Here is a 14,580-nt window from a genome sequence, read left to right on the forward strand (position 1 = left end):
ACTGATACCAAATAATATTGCTTAAGAAAAGCTCCATGCCACTAAAGAATAAATGCATTTGGAGATGTATTTCTAATTAATGTCACTAAAATATCCACAGAAATACAAAGAACTACTCAAAATGTGTTTTTAGAAGGCTGATCTCTTTGATAAAGAATCCAGGTGGATTGCTTATCCCCACACGACAAATTCTCCATACTCTTTGAAACACAAATTTCTGTTTTCTGTGCATAATTCTGGTTTTTAAGATTCAAAGTTAACATTTTTGTAGTTCCTCTAGATCACATCAGTGTTTTCCATTTAGTTCATTTTTCCCTATCAACAATTATGACGTGTTACAGAAAAAATAAAAATAAATAAATAAATAAAACTCTATTTGTGTAATACATTTATTTAGTGAAAACATTGGGACTCCTAAAGTACCCATAGCCTGTCAGGCTTACTCCAAGGTATTTCTAAGGAAGGAGTCTTTTTCAGATACAGAAAGCTGAACAGACTCCATTCCCTGCTGTACCACCACAAAAGAGAGAGAAATAGAAATCAAAAAAAATACAAACAGAAGTAGAGGATCAAAGAAATGCTTGTTACCCTAACTGTAACTTGAAAGAACAGATAAACATCAGCCTTCTATAAAATTTAATGTACTGCACTCCAGTCTTGTTTGTTGTTCAATTATCTGATTATCTTGATAATCCCTGTCAAAATATATATACACCCAAATCCATTGTAAAAGAACACTAAACTGCAAATGGCAGTACTCTTTTGTTTTTCTTCATATCTAGCCATTATAGACTATCCACAGAGAAGTAAGAGACTAGTAAAATTGCCTTGCTTCAAATTAGTTAACATGGTATGCAGTCTTCCTTATCTTTTACATGCTAAAGACTGATTCCATGATCAGAGATACTACAATGCTCTTACTGTACCAAAAACTCTATTACATTCATCTGCACTAGGTACCTCAATCATTAGTATCATGAGTAACACACCACTTCAAAATCTTATCAATTAACAGTTCAGTCCAATAAATGGAGCACTGGACAGAGTAAGACTAAGTCTCTGTTCCTTAATGGTGCCACCATTGGCAATCAGGGACACCTTCCAAAATTCTTTTTATTTCTTATGCCTCATTTTCTTTAAAAAAATATAATTGAATATTTCTATTTTGTAAAATACTTTGAAACCTATTAATACAACATGTTATAGAAAAGGTGTCATTTCCTAACTGAAGAACTGAAGTTTGGTTTTTTTTGTTTGTTTTTGTTTTGTTGTTGTTTGTTTTTTTTAACTTTAAGACACAGTTGAATACTCTCTGGCAGTCTGCATACTGTTTTAACTTGCATGTATTACAATGGAAAGCTAAGAACCCAAAATAATAACAATTTACTCTCATACTTCCATGGTTAAGAAGTAAATATCTGAATATGGCTTTGCTCTAAGTGACTAGAAACTTCAGAAATCTGATCACTTTATGTTTTTATTTGTTTTTTTTAACTTAAAGGTGAAGTATTTTTTCCTTCAACTCCAAGATTATGAGATTTGAAAATCAATTCATTTTTCCCCTGACTTATCTATTTCACCAGCATTAATTTTGCCAGCTAAATTCTACTCAACTAAAACTAAACAATTCAAAAAAAGGGACTGGGAAAGTATAACAGTGAGATTTGGTCCCCAAAATCTTCTATTGAAGTCTAGCCCATGAAAGCTCCTCAAAATAAACGTGCTTTTGCAATAAGCAATTTAAAGAAATCTTTCTAAGGCACCAAAGTTCTAGACAAAATTATGTAAAGAAGCACCTTCACCTCCCTTCACGTTCCAGTATGTAACACTAGGTAGTCTGTAAGTAATATTGTAGAAGGCTATTATAGAACACTTTTCATGAGAAATTAGTGGTATAAATCTGGCATATTAGCAACCAACCAGAACAATTCTACTTAGGCTCACCTCAAATAGAACTCCGTCACTGACCAGATGTATTAGTAACAGACTTGCATGCTATTCAAAATGATCTATAGAGAGTGACAAACAGCAGCAATAGCTAGTACAGTTTACTAACAAGTAGATGGAAGAACAAATTATGAAACTAGCTGAGAGCTCAGTTTGATGCAGACCACAAGGAAGGTTTTGAAAACCATTTTACTTTTTTTCATCCAGGCTATCAAATTTTTGATTAAAAAGTGTTCTAGCCTATTGATAAGCTACAAATATAACAAACTATCTAGAGATATTATTCTTTCATTTGGGAAGAATGAAAGTTTTATGTAACATTTTAAGCAATGCCTAAATTGGAAAATCTACACTCATACATATTTTCATTGTGCTGCTTTTATATCACAGGGTTAAACTCTCCTATATTCATCTTATATTGAAGACAGCTATATAAATAGGGTCAGTCATTTTATTGCAATTTCACTTAGAAGAATTTCATTCTAAATCATTGTTTTTGTCATTGATTATAATTTATGTAATATAGGGTGTTTAAATACGTAAGTTAGTAAAATATTAGACAAGCTATAAGTTAATGTTGAAGTTAAAAATGAACTACACATGAATTGCTATATTGGACAGTCATGTGCTGAAATACTAACATCTATTATAATGAGGTTATTGATGTAGAGTTGACATATGACTTGATTTGCAGATGCCCTACTGACTAACCTTTTGCAACTATATCTCAGTGTAAACCTGTGGTAATTATTGCTGGGAAGGGAGAGTTGATTTAACTGAAATGTTTCTTTTGATGCATGTTGAATGTGATTGCCCCCTGGGGACTACAGGAGTCCCACATGTGTGAGTTATTACACAAACTTGGGGGGGGGGGGGGGGCGGCGGAATTACATTAAATTTTTCCTGTTTCCTATTGTTGCAAGTTTGTTTTGTCCAATAGGATCTTTTTCTTCCAGTGCCTCTTCACATATGCCCTCTCCAAATAACAAATGATTTATTAAAGCACATAGTAGCAATAAGTGTTGTTTAATCTAAACATGAAAAGCTTGTCAATAATTGCAGTTTACAGGTTTCTAAATATACTAGATCATACAGATATAAGTTTGTTTGCAAATCAAGATGTCCAGGTTCTGTTCTTGGGTACTGAATTCATTGAATTAATGTTACTTAGACAACACTGAAAAATGTGTTTCTGACTTAACTGTAAAAACTAAGATCAGAAAGTCAGTATTCAGACCTCCTGATATGGGATGCTCTAGAATTCTCCATAATGTTGGAAATGTTGCATTAATAAATATACATAGTGTACATATACTGTGTACTTGGTTAAAATTCATAAGTAATAAACGGGTAGTTCTAAAAACGAAGTTAATGTTATTTGCACATGTAGACACACAGACACAGACACAGATTTCTAGGTTGGAAGAGACCTCAAGATCATCGAGTCCAACCTCCGACCTAACACTAAGTACTCCACTAAACCATATCACTAAGCTCTACATCTAAACGTCTTTTAAAGACCTCCAGGGATGGCGACTCCACCACCTCCCTGGGCAGCCCGTTCCAATGCTTAATAACCCTTTCGGTAAAGAAGTACTTCCTAACATCCAACCTAAAACTCCCCTGTCGCAACTTTCGCCCATTCCCCCTCGTCCTGTCACCAGGCACGTGGGAGAACAGACCAACCCCCACCTCACTACAGCTTCCTTTAAGGTAACTGTAGAGAGCGATAAGGTCGCCCCTGAGCCTCCTCTTCTCCAGGCTGAACAAGCCCAGCTCCCTCAGCCGCTCCTCGTAAGACTTGTTCTCCAGACCCCTCACCAGCTTGGTCGCCCTTCTCTGGACTCGCTCGAGCACGTCCATGTCCTTCCTGTAGCGAGGGGCCCAAAACTGAACACAGGACTCGAGGTGCGGCCTCACCAGAGCCGAGTACAGGGGGACAATCACCTCCCTAGACCTGCTGGCCACACTGCTTCTTATACAGGCCAGGATGCTGTTGGCCTTCTTGGCCACCTGAGCACACTGCTGGCTCATATTCAGCCGACTATCAACCAATACTCCCAGGTCCTTCTCGGCCAGGCAGCTTTCCAACCACTCATCTCCCAGCCTGTAGCTCTGCTTGGGGTTGTTGCGCCCCAGGTGCAGGACCCGGCACTTGGCCTTGTTGAACTTCATATAGCTGACCTCAGCCCATCGCTCCAGCCTATCCAGATCCTCCTGCAGAGCCTTCCTGCCCTCGAGCAGATCGACACACGCACTTAGCTTGGTGTCATCTGCAAACTTACTGAGGGTGCACTGGACGCCCTCATCCAGATCATCGATAAAGATATTAAAGAGGACCGGCCCCAGTACCGAGCCCTGGGGGACACCACTTGTGACCAGCCTCCAACCAGATTTGACTCCATTCACCACAACTCTCTGGGCCCGGCTATCCAGCCAGTTTCTAACCCAGCGAAGCGTACGCCAGTCCAAGCCACGAGCAGCCAGTTTCTTGAGGAGAATGTTGTGGGGAACGGTGTCAAAAGCCTTACTGAGGTCAAGGTAAACCACATCCACAGCCCTTCCCTCATCCACCAAGCGCGTCACTTTGTCATAGAAGGAGATCAGGTTCGTCAAGCAGGACCTGCCTTTCATAAACCCATGCTGACTGGGCCTGATCGCCTGCTCGCCCTGCAAGTGCCGCGTGATGACCCTCAAGATAATCTGCTCCATGAGCTTTCCTGGCACTGAGGTCAAACTGACAGGCCTATAGTTACCCGGGTCTGCCCTCCGGCCCTTCTTATAGATGGGCGTCACATTGGCTAGCCGCCAGTCAACTGGGACCTCCCCCGATAGCCAGGACTGCCGATAAATGATGGAAAGCGGCTCGGCCAGCTCCTCCGCCAGTTCTTTCAGTACCCTCGGGTGCATCCCATCCGGCCCCATCGACTTGCGCACATCCAAGCTCCTTAGCAGGTCGCCAACCATTTCCTCATGAATAGCAAAGGCCACATCCTGCTCCCCATCCCCTTCCGCCAGCTCAGGGCACTGGGTATCCAGAGAACAACCGGTATTGCCGCTAAAGACTGAGGCAAAGGCGGCATTAAGCACCTCAGCCTTTTCTTCATCCTTAGTAACTAGGTTTCCCCTCGCATCCAGTAAAGGATGGAGATTCTCCTTAGTCCTCCGTTTCGCATTGATATATTTGTAAAAGGATTTTTTGTTGTCTTTAACGGCAGTAGCCAGGTTGAGCTCCAGATGAGCTTTGGCCTTTCTAATTTTCTCCCTGCACAGCCTCGCTACATCCTTGTAGTCCTCCTCAGCGGCCCGCCCTTTTTTCCAAAGATTATAAACCCTCTTTTTTCTGCTAAGCACAAGCCGCAACTCTCTGTTGAGCCAGGCTGGTCTTCTTCCACGCCGGCTCGTCTTTGGGCACGTAGGGACTGACCGCTCCTGTGCCATTAAGATTTCCTTCTTGAGGAGCGCCCAGCCTTCCTGGACTCCTCTGCCCTTCAGAACCGCCTCCCAAGGGACTCGGCCAACCAGTGTCCTGAGCAGCTCAAAGTCAGCCCTCCGGAAGTCCAATACAGCAGTTTTACTGGTCCCCTTCCTGGCCTCGCCAAGAATAGAGAACTTTACCATTTCGTGGTCACTCTGTCCAAGACAGTTTCCGACCACCACATCTCCCACCAGTCCTTCTCTGTTTGTGAAGAGAAGGTCTAGCGGGGCACCACCCCTGGTGGGTTCACTGACCAGCTGCGTCAGGAAGCTATCTCCCACGCTCTCCAGAAACCTCCTAGACTGCTTTCTCCGTGCCGTGTTGTGTTTCCAGGATATATCCGGGAAGTTGAAGTCCCCCACGAGGACAAGCGCCGACGATTTTGCAACTTCTGTCAGTTGCCTATAAAACTCCTCATCCGTCTCCTCATCCTGGTTCGGCGGTCTATAACAGACCCCGACCAGGACGATAACAGACCCCGACCAGGACGATGTACTTATAATACAATACATGTACTTATAATACATGTACTTATAATACAATACTCTAGACAAAAGGAAGGACTTGGTAAGTACATACAACAGTGCTGATAATGTTTTACCTACCGAACCTTTTTTATATTATAGGTGGTTAAAAGAATGTAGCGGAGAACACAGTCACTTCTGCCAGCCTACCAATTATGACAAAGAAAAAAGATTTGAGAGACTGTGAGTCTTGTAAAAATTGATCTTCATATGATATTTTCACAGATTGTCTATAGGGACATTTTATAAAAAGAGCAGTTTTGGCTTCTGGGGATTACACTGCACAACGAAAACAAATGTCAAAGTAAATCCCCAAAGAAAAAACACTTCTGGTATTGATCCTCAGACCTACCAATCAACCTTCCTGCCCTCTGTAGACTCTCAAATACTTTTCTTCATCTGAAACCTTTTAGATTTTTTTTTCCCAACATAATCTTAAACTACTGGCTGAAGTTCAACATACATTTCAGCAACACATATGGAATTTATCCACAACTTATGGAACTTCCACAGGCCAAGGAAAGAGAATTCCTGTATGTCCATCCACATTTAAAATCTGAACTTATATTTATATTGTTAGAAATCTAAATGTAAGTACACTAGCTGTGTCTTCAATAGTCTTATGTCTGTTTGAATTGATTAGTCTTATTTTTGTAAGTATGCACTTCTAATCAAGTGATCGTTTGGTTTTGTGTTTTTGTTTTGTTTTGTTTTTAATATATTGCACTATATCATCACAGGCTTATTTGTTTTTACTATTAGCCCCTACCTCAAAGATTTTTTACAGATTAGTTATCAATGCATTACAGAAAAAAATAGTTTTGTTACATCCTACTTTTTCAGAACATCTATTAAAAATTTATGTTGTGCTACATGGAAATGACTGCTTTAAAAGGCATTGCAAGTCCTGACTTTTCCCAGATATTCACCAGGAAAAAAAAATAAATTCCCTGATCTGTGTGAAATTTATGTTATACATTTTTCTGAAGGCTGAACATTTTTGAAGTTTTACTTATTAGCTACACTCTGTCTTAGCAAAATCGAGCTATAACTAGAGAAGCAGAGAAATACCAAAGGAAGTACCCATGAATATATCACTAATACACATAATTGTCATCTACTGTACTAGATTCTCTCCAATTGCTAGTACATAACTCTTGCTTCATAAGGATAAAGCTATTTGATATGTATATGACACTGATTTTCTTACAAATTGACCAAGCTTCAATTTAATCACTCAAAAAAGAAGAAACTTTCCAGTCCTCAAGGAACATAAAATTTGAAAACAAAGACAAACAAGAACATATTTTGGTTTTCAAGCAATAAATAGAAAAGAATTCTGTTGATGTGCTACAGAAAATTAACATAAAACATTGACCTCTATATTTCTTCATATGTCAGTTCACTAATGTAACAGACTACATATGGAGAGTTAGACAAAAATACCAAGGGTTGTGCATACTTGCACTTAGAACTGACTCACTTGTTCAAAAAGTATTTGCAACAGCTTGAACAAATGTATCCAGTCCAAAAAAAAATTAATAATAAAAAAAATTATCTGATGGCAGGCGTTTTAGCAAGAGGCAAGACCTTTACAACATTCACAGGCCACATCAAATTATTTCCCTCGCCTCTGAACATAAGTCTACAAGCCTATATCATATCTCATCTGTGTGTTCTAAGGGATACATTGTTCAGAACACAGAGAAAAGAAAATCAAGAGCAATCACCTATTTCCCATTATGCCTGGCTCACAGCTGAATGAGAAGTAGGGAACAACTGTACTCAGAGCTAGTACACCCACATGCACACTGGAGAGATAGAGAAGAGTGGTGTAAAAGGCAAAATCCCAGTCTTATCTCCACCTTCCCCCACCATAACTAGCAGCCTTCTTGAGACAGAAACATACAGAGCCCTCTAAACACACAGAATTTCTAAAACCTTACAGAGAGGGATAAGCCCAACTTCGGATACATGCTTAGACTAGAATTCACTTCTAATTCAATAGCTCATCACTTTAACCTCTTAAAAGGTTGGGCCTTCTCACTACGTATGTATTCCAGCACTAATAGATACAAAGCTGTGTGTTTATGCAATGAATTCTCTCCTGCCTTATGTCAGCTATGTACACTAATGCCTGTCTGCATAACAGTCACAACTGTTTCCTCTGTCTCTAAACTGATTACACTGCTCTGTTCATTTTTATTTGCAAGGCTTCATCTCATTTCCTAGCTTCCTCTTTTTATTAATATTAGAGTTCAGAAGTCTTTGAGACAATGCAGTAGGAAATACACTGCATTAAGAGAAAAATCATAACAAATGAATGTCAGGTATACCACTTGTTTAGGCCATGCTTTTATTTTAAGAGACACAGACATAGCATATGGCAGTGTGCAAGGTCTTAGGTATATTTTGCATTTCTAGAACTATTATGGAGATTAAAATTGTATGCTGAAGAATAGAGTGAAAAATAGACAAATCCAAGCTTAAGGATTCACACTGAATACATGTGAAATCTCTTGGGAGTTATTTTTTATAAAATACCATAGATATTGACATGGCAAGAATCAGACAGCAATAATACCACCTACCCAGTCTTTCTTTTTTTGGTAAAACTTTCTCCTAATTGTGCTTGATATATCATCTAAGATTAAATTTCTGCCCTACTGAAGAGCTACAATTGCCTCAGGATGCCTTTTGCCTCAGGATGTCCAGCAGCAAACCAAGGCACAAGTGCTGGACTCAGTTTATAAGAGCTAGATGTTTGCACCTGGAAAATGTACATGTACACACCCTGTTTCACAGTACTTCGGGATCAGAGCATTGATAAAGCTGCCTGTATATGTTTGAAATCAATGAGAACTACACATTCTTACTCAAAAATATTTATTTTTTTTTAGTGAAAAAGCTCTTTCCAGCACGTAGAATGCTGTCCAGAGAAAATCCAAGTTATCTGAAAGATTTTGACAAATAATCCAAGTGTTTAAAAACATTAGGAGAATCAAAGATTTCTAACAGATAAACCAGAGAAAAGGTAAGAACAACTAGAAGCTCTGTAGAACAGAGCAGAGTATTATATCTATTATATATAGAGAGAGTAGAGTATTAAACTTTTTAGCTTTCTTTTCAGACTTATTCCTGCACCTCCCTTGTGACATGTATGCATGGGAGAGTTTGCATAAAGTTTCCATATAGGAGTGTTTCTGTACTTAGTATAGATATAATTCCATGACATTCAATTCACTTATTAGATCAATACATTTATGAAAAGTATAATCAGACAAGTATCCATTTAGTTTGCCTTGAGGTTTTTGTTGTTTTGTTTATTTGCTATTACAGCAAGTTTGAAAATCATAATCAAACCCAAACCTTCTCAAGTTATCAATGTTATCCAAACGTTTTCTTTCGCAATTCTATTGATCTAACAGTGTTACTGGAATGAACTTTTTCCATACAAGAATCAGGAAAAAGATATCTCAGGAAGCAACTATGTCTTACATCTATAACATTTCAGGGTCCTGCGAGGAGGTCTGTTTGAGGAGTTGTACACAGCATTATGACATTACCCCTATGTTTCTTAGCTCTGCATTTCTCTATAAAAAATAAATTTCATTTTAAGACACACAAAAAAGAGAAAATTAAGGCATGTTAGATACACCATTCTCAAAAAGCTTCATGATAAAGTGTTCAAGAACCAGCTCTCCTGCAGTGGTGCTTTACGTAATATATGACCATCACGTCTGGCAAGATATGCACAGGTCTGCCCTTGATTTGTAGAAGGAAAAAGCAGAAAACCTCACAACTATTCTTCATTCGCAAGAATTAATCTCAAGTCTGGCTTCCTGATGTTTTCAATTTTCAAGTGATCCAAATAACCCCCTCAAAACCACACCTTAAACATCACTCACAATTATAGCTGATAGCTGAGGGAGAGCAAAGTGTTTTCCCTCCCCAGACATGCCAGGGCACTCTCCATCACAGCAGCAGCTCTGGAGTGCTCTGAGATGTGGCCAACAGAGACAAACTTGTCCTACAAGGGTTGATGCTAGGATATGAACAAGCTTTGAAAGGCTTTTATCTGAAAAGAGAGTGTAAAGTGTTACAAATATGCACAATGCTACAAGCCTCAGGAACTGCTATATACTAAATGAAGCTTCAAAGAAAATAGAGACTTCTTAACTTCCTGAAACCTACCAGAAAGCAAACGGACAGCTGAATGGGTAAAGCTTCAGCCCCTGCTTAAGCTGTGCAAAATGGATAGCACTTCAACTGAAGTATTCAGTTTGGCCCAAATGTCTCCCTGAATGGCACACAAACAATTATAGTAGATTTCCTATTACATCTCTTCCAGTACTTCTGCAAAAGGGATTAAGACTTGGCTGAGTAAATGTAATTTGTCTAGTTTAATTGCTCGTCAGCACTCAGCTGAGCTTATCACAGTTAACCAGCAGGGAATACAATTATTCCATCAGGCCAGAGAATTTTCGTATATACATTAGCAGCTCAATACATCATTCACAGATGTAACAAGTACACTACAGACATGAGGACTGTGTGTTATACATACTTATAAAAACTGGTAGAAGGTGTTTTGTTTTTTTTTCTAATGAAGCAGTAATGAGAAAACGTGGTCAGAACCTAATGGTTTACTAAGCAATAATTCAGTATTAAAATACCAATACCAATTAATTAGAATACCAATTAATTTTATTTTTGATTAGCAGATGGATAGTACTCCTAGAAACCAGTTTGTTTTTCAAAGTATATATCTCATTTCATGTGTCTCCCCACAAATCTTGCTTCATTTAAATTCTTAGGTCATGTTACAACTTACTTTAATTATTAACTCTATGTATTATTTATAAACTGAAGTTTAATATCAATTGCGATCAAGTATTCTGCTCTGTCAAGTTATTTATTTAGTCAACTCTTATATCCTGATTTGAATTCTGTGTATGTTCACATCACTAGAATAATTTCAGTTTATAGTCTGCCGCCTGAGGAAAGTACTGTATCCTTGGTAAGAAAGAAAACACATTTACCTATCACATACTGCATTATCACGTACTGCATTATATGCATCCTTTTGAACACAGGCCTAAAAAGTTCTAACCTAGAACATTCACAAACAAATCTTCACACTCAGACCTGCAGAAAGCAGATGTGTTCCATCCCTGTAACCAGGTGTTAGTATCTAAATGTTACAGGAGTAAATGTTTATCTTATGCCAAATACACTAAATAGCTTTATTGTGACCAGGTATAAAAGCCTCAAATCAAAATCAACCTGAAATGACAAGCTATACAGGCCAATTAAAATCAAAAATGCATCCACCAGTGCTTTTGGTCAAATTTTTTAAAGGGAGAAACTTGCACTTTAAGATATATTATACTTAAGTATTTTAAGAGATTATTTTTATTATTATTTTAAGAGATTAACAAATAAACTATACAGCGAGAAACTTTAAATCAAAATACTCTTCTATGAGCAGAATAAATTCACATCAGAGTCATGTTACTTACACTACTCAATGTCAAAATATTTTATTTATTTGCAAGATTCACTATGGCATTTATGAAGAAATTAAAACTCCCCAAATTTTGCAATGAAGGAAACCTCAAAGTCCCGATATGTGATGCAGGGACATGCTTCCCTTAGATTTAGAAGTAAGTATGATGAGATTTTACTGGAACAATTAATTTTGTGATTCATTTCCTAAAGCCCTAAGGAACTGCTACAGTAAATAACAATTTCTTTATCTCACAAGAAGAACGGCAGAAAAGCCCGATACTACCACTACTTCATCTTCCATAACCTTATGAAAGAAGCAAACAAGAACACGTTGTCAAGCCCGTTTTGGAAAGGGTCCCTTGAAGCAGTGAAATGGTATGTCTCCTACACTTGCTAGACCAAATCAACCCTGTATCTTAATTTGCTGTGGAAGAAAAAAAAAAAAAAGCTGCCAGGAGTTCATCAAGTTTGGCTGGTTTTCTCCAACCCTCCCCATTCACCTCATTTCCTTGTGGATTTACTCAAACCTCATAGTGCTGTAGAGTCAAATTTCTATTTGCAGCTGCACTTTTTGCAGTTCTAGGTATTTTATGGCTTAATTTGTAAAGGCAAACAAGCCATTCTCATTCAGGTGAATTTGCCTCCACCATGAGCCATGCAGTGACAGCCAGCCTAATTCACTAAAGAAGCTGACAGAGAACATACAAACATGTTCCCCTGCCAGGAACACAATGGTCACCATTAAGGAAGACAGGAGAAGTAATAAGCCAAGGAAATATGGGAATGTTTTAGACATGGGAAATATAATAACCAGTTACAGCAGCAAAGTGTTGAGAGCAGCAGTTTTACTTATGCCAGGAAAGGCAGGATTGGCTGTTCCAGCATGCCAGCAGTGCAAACAACCAACACTCACTTCCCCATGTTCCTTCTCAGAGCTACTGGAGGGAAGGGAATGCAAAGCAGGGAATGCAATAGAGAATGCAATATTGCAGGGAATGCAATAGGCAGAAACAGCTGGGATCTTCTCCTTTTCACTTTTCCATAAGCTTAGCAAGTGTAGGATGGGCCACAACACATACATACTTACGTTACTGAAAGCAGTTTGTTAAAGTACACAACATTAAAATATTAACATTTTAAGGCATAGTAACAGAGAAATGAGAATTCTTAGTTAACTGGTTTTCATGAATTGTTCTTAGTAGGCAAATGCTTTATAGCTAGTGAATGGCACAGAGGACCTATATGCCAGACAAGCTTTTTCTTTCTAAATTTAGGCTGTTCAGCTATGCTGCTTCCATTTGGTAGACCTGTTCCCACTACATGACTTGAAAGTTCCAACTTTAGCAGTTACATCTAAGACTCTAGGAATGACTTCTATCCTCTAGTGATCACACTGCTCTGACCGATTTTCAAAATATGAATAAATAATAAAGCTATAAGATATCCTTTTTACTGATTCGCATTAACTACAAGTAGCTGCTCAACACTGAAATTTATTTTTTTGATATATCACATTATCGAACCAAATACTTCACAAGGTGTTACTACTATATCATATGCAGTAGAATGCATGGTGATACAATCAGTATGTAAGCCTACGATTATAAACTACGCAAAACATTACACAGATGCATAAATAACATATATTTGCTGAACTTGATTCTGACACAGCTTCACCAACACAAGCCTGAAGAGAGGTGTAGTGTTAATTTCTCCATTTTGCATACAGGAATGCATAAGAAATATAGTACTGTATGAAGCAAGTGAGGGTCAAACTCCATCTATCAGAAATTTTCCAGAAACCCATTATATTAACCAGATCAAACCAAAAATGACATATGGCACTGTAAATTAGACTTACCTATAAACACAGGGTACAGAGACATCAGTATTGTTGACAGAACTCAATACTTCTCTTCATAGTTTTCACGGTCAACTCTCAGAGAACAGTTTTTAATTCAAGCATCAAACTTGTGTTGTGGTCTTTAACACAAATTCCCTAGAATTCCCTAGCAAGCAATGTATCATCTAACCAGATCAGCTAGTTATCTTTCAAATCTCAACACCTGAACTCTAATAATTTACTGTAGAAATTCTCCTAGAACAAGGTTCAAAGCCTACCTTGGAAAAAGAAGAGATATGGGAAAACTATATATATATATATATATATATATATATAAAACATTTAGGAAAAAGTTCCTGTTGTAGTAATGTAATAATGATAAGAGATCTGTCAGACGAGACACTGATAGCTCTCTCCAGTGCTTCTCTATGTTTCACAGAGACTGAGTGATCCTTATGGGTCCTTTCCAACTCAGGATTCTATCCTAGTTCTAGGTTCTATTCTATCTACGATTCTATCATTCATTTAAGTACATAAAATAAAACTAATCTTTGGTGAAGATTCTAAATTCATCATTACCCTGTCTGACAATCTATACTCACCCTTTTACCCAACTACATATGCATATATAGAGAACTAATAAGATCAAATCACACTTGTTAAATGATCAGAGTATGCAACTAGATGATGATATCTCTTCTGATAGAGAAATGCAGACATTGGAATTTAACATGAATAGCTACATCTAGAAACACAGAACAGGAAGGAGCTCATGCGTCTCAAACATTTTTGCCTTCCAATTCCACACTGCAAAACATGGCAGAATTTCTGTTATACATTTTAATGCTCTTGAAAATAATAAGCTGTATTTCACAGACCTAATCACCTGGGTATGTAAATGTTCAACCCATTAAAAAAAAAAAAAAAGTGTAGTGTTTGATACACAAACTAGCTGAATACTCATAACCACACTATATAAGCTCATTATGCTGTATGGATATAAAACTGAATAGCACAGAAACAAAAGACAGAAAGAATATATCCTTCTATTTTCTGACTGTCCTCAAAACAAGCTAGAATTACTTACTTTCCTGCTTATAAACTAAGAAAAAAAAAAGACCTTGTGAAAAGAAGGTTTCAAATTCTATTCTGTTTTTTGCCTCACCCTAAAAACTAAATGTTTCATAGGTGCAACTGAAGTCATTAGAGCATCCTCTGGTAGGAGAGGAGAAACCCATCTCTTTGCAGAAAGATAATTGTTACGCATCCATGAAGAA

General features: G+C 37.9%; 1 protein-coding gene across 1 annotated transcript in view; it reads right to left on the reverse strand.

The window, feature by feature from the left end:
* ERC2 (ELKS/RAB6-interacting/CAST family member 2) overlaps window positions 1-14,580 on the reverse strand; it is a 519,869-nt gene that overhangs the window by 260,447 nt on the left and 244,842 nt on the right. The gene's annotated exons all lie outside the window — the stretch shown is intronic.

The sequence above is a fragment of the Cygnus atratus genome, chromosome 10, assembly GCF_013377495.2.
Source record: "Cygnus atratus isolate AKBS03 ecotype Queensland, Australia chromosome 10, CAtr_DNAZoo_HiC_assembly, whole genome shotgun sequence".
NCBI classification, from domain to species: Eukaryota; Metazoa; Chordata; class Aves; order Anseriformes; family Anatidae; genus Cygnus; species Cygnus atratus.